Raw genomic sequence first — 3003 nt, 5'->3', positions numbered from 1 at the left:
GATCTCTCCCTGCCCTTATCTCAACCCACGAGCCTTTTGTGGTATTTTGTCTTGCCTGCCCAGCTGAGGAGGGCAGGGATAGAGCAGCTTTGGTGGGCACCTGGAGTCCAGCCAGGGTCAACCCACCACAGGCCATCAAAAACAGCACTAGGCTTGTTATGTAATTCAGACTAATACCTGAACAACTGAAATAGTTACATAAAATACTCTAAATGAAATACAAAGTCTTTTATTTCACCTGAGGGAGCAGCAGATGTGGTTCTTTCACTGCTTGGACCCAGTAACTTCACATGGCTGGCAGGGAACCATCCTTTCTGTCTCTTTTTCCCTCTTGCCTGCAAATGTTTACAATGGTTATTACACAACTGAAAAACCAAATAGTCTATAGACTGGAAAAATGCAACAAATAGGACACAGTTCTGTGAACAAAAGACAAGTCAGGCTTTCAAACACCTACTAAATACTAAAGAGATTTCAAAAGGAAAAAATCTGGCTAAAGGATAAAACAACCCAGTTGGAAAAAAGCTGCACCCCAATATGTTCTGGCAAACATGTTTATCCAAAATTTTCAAGTGCAGATTTCAGAGTACAACTCAATTGTAGGGCTGAAAATTTGTTCTACGAATATTCTACTTATGCATCAGGAGTCTCTAACGAGGTTGGGGGCACTGTTACATGACACTTTTCTTAAATCTAGGTGGAGAAAGGAGAAAAGTGGGAACAGCCACCTTCGCAATAAACGAGCTTCCAACTCCAACTTCCAAGAATGTCTGTTCTTTCATTAGAATAATTTTACAGTTCAGGGTTTTACCAATTAAATCCTAAACAATTTATTAACTGCCAACTTCCCTCTCTCCCCTCCCATGGTTATGTTCATTGACAGTTTTACTGTTTTCTGTGACCAAAAAACCCACCCCAAACCAAACAGAAAACCCCCAGCAACCTAAGGTTTAAAAGAACCTTTTTTCCCCTCCCTTGGTGAATCCAAGATGAAAATAACTTTCTGGCCAGCTTTTATAATACTTTATACTTAGTTGTTTTTTCGAATTAAACCCAAGTGCACCTCATTGGCATTCATGAAGTCACAATTATTTCTCCTTGAATAACTACCTGCAACTCTCCTTGCCACCATCCACTGGCATTTTTCTTCAGGATAAGTATTAGCTGTCCTGGAGCAAGACTGAGCTGTTCAGTCCCTGATGCAACGTAGGCAGTAGTAACCTGAGCAATTTCTGAAAAGAAAACATACTAATTGCATTTGTTATTTTTTCACTGCAGCAAGAGCTACATCCACAGTAATATCCCGGTACATAACGTGCAGCTAAGAACATGAGCCACACTGATATGAACCAAAATGCTCAGAGTCACTTAAGAAACAGTCTTAAATGTTAAAATGTTATCACTTACCGGGTTTCTTATTTATTGTTCCAGTTTTGCCAGCATAACTAGAAGCCTACAAAGACACAAAACCCACCTTTTAATGTGCAGTAAAAAAGCAGAGTTTATTCTAAAAGCATGTGGAAATTTTAATTTTGAGCCCGCATTTAAGAAAACACCATGCTGTATGGACAAAGGCTGTGTGACACTGGCTACAGCACTCATTTAGCACTCAAGATATCAAGGATTTTCTTTTCTGTCAAGCATATTAGCCTCTGCTTAAAATCACTACCTAAGAGCCAGGTGTCAACAGAATAAAACAGAGAGAAAATACCGTGTGTTAATTCTCAGAACACGAACTCACTTCTGGATCCTTTGGTCTGACATAATTGGAGGGGAAGATTCCAGTTCTGCTATCAATGCTCCCGGTCCACCATTCCCCTTCCTTCTGGGTCACTAGGATTTCCTCACCTTCCGTGAAAGTCAAGTCACCAGGCTCAGAGCTTGAATACGAATAAAGGGCAACGTACTCTGTGCAAACAGCACACAAAGGAGGGGACAACAGTTTCAGATGGGGGATAAAAGTACATCAGGTGCAAATCCAGGGATATCAGCATTCACCAGTGTGTTCATAACATGGATCATATCTTCACAAGCCTGTGATCTGACTTATCTACCTGGTTGACTGCAATCCCATCTCGCCTCATGCTTACAACTCTTACAGGCAGCACAACTTTGTAATGAAAAAACACAGGTGCAGCTAAAATATATACAGGAAGCATGGACATACACTAGATTATAAGGTTAAGAAAGTGCTTCCCAAACAATTTTTCTGCAGTAATATTCATTTTCTCCACTTCTTACTGATTATAAGAGAATGATTCACACTCGGAAGAGTAAAAATCCATTCTGATGTCTCTATAGTACAACAATAACACAGCAGAGAACAGCGGGAAGAGAACTTAGCTTATGGCTATGAGACATATTTGAGTTTTCAGAAATATATTAGTGCTCGAGCAAAAGTCTTAAAAACAAAACCAAAACCCAGGCCTGTGCTCAACCTGAATTAGTCACAGTTTTAGAAGTCTCATATCAGTTCCTATTTTGTGAGTCTTGTATCAGCAGCTCAATATTTGCACTGTGTCTTTTGGACAAGCACCAAAATGGCTGCACAGCAATTCCTCTCAAATTAAAGTATATCCACATGCCATTAAGCAGGAACAGACTGTAGCATTAGTTGGCATGTTTCATGCTGTCTTACCCTCTCCTGCTGTGTAACACTGTGTATTAGGCCTTTTGTTTACAGCTGCATAAATAGCTTCTGGTCTGCAGAGAGAAAAAAGAAAAGGTTTGTGTAACTAAGAGGCTGATCAAGAACAAATCTCTCAATTAGGATGAGACCAAGCTCACTTTGGTGATCTCAGAGCTGGTATTGACTCTGAATTAACTGCAAAGACTTCCCTGACTGTCAAACACTGACAAGTATTACTGATATTTAGTATATTAAGGACACCCAAGAGCACACCATTTAAAAAAAAAAAAGTCACATGATGAAAGACAAGAAGATAAATTCACAAATTACGTTATCTAAAAGAAGTAAATTAAAGATTTTGACTGAATTCTCTT

The 3003-nt window shown here is 39.5% G+C and overlaps 1 long non-coding RNA gene across 1 annotated transcript; it reads right to left on the bottom strand.

The window, feature by feature from the left end:
• Window positions 1-232: 232 nt before the first annotated feature.
• On the bottom strand, window positions 233-2703 carry LOC108510652. The gene is made up of 5 exons (XR_001878859.1): window positions 2639-2703; window positions 1742-1908; window positions 1408-1453; window positions 1111-1232; window positions 233-335 (listed from the first exon to the last, which is right to left on the bottom strand). It is a non-coding gene; the product is annotated as an uncharacterized LOC108510652 (long non-coding RNA).
• Window positions 2704-3003: the final 300 nt, after the last annotated feature.

Source organism: Lepidothrix coronata, unplaced genomic scaffold (assembly GCF_001604755.1).
Source record: "Lepidothrix coronata isolate B3197 unplaced genomic scaffold, Lepidothrix_coronata-1.0 Scaffold1831, whole genome shotgun sequence".
NCBI classification, from domain to species: Eukaryota; Metazoa; Chordata; class Aves; order Passeriformes; family Pipridae; genus Lepidothrix; species Lepidothrix coronata.
This window is presented reverse-complemented; position numbering and strand designations above follow the sequence as displayed.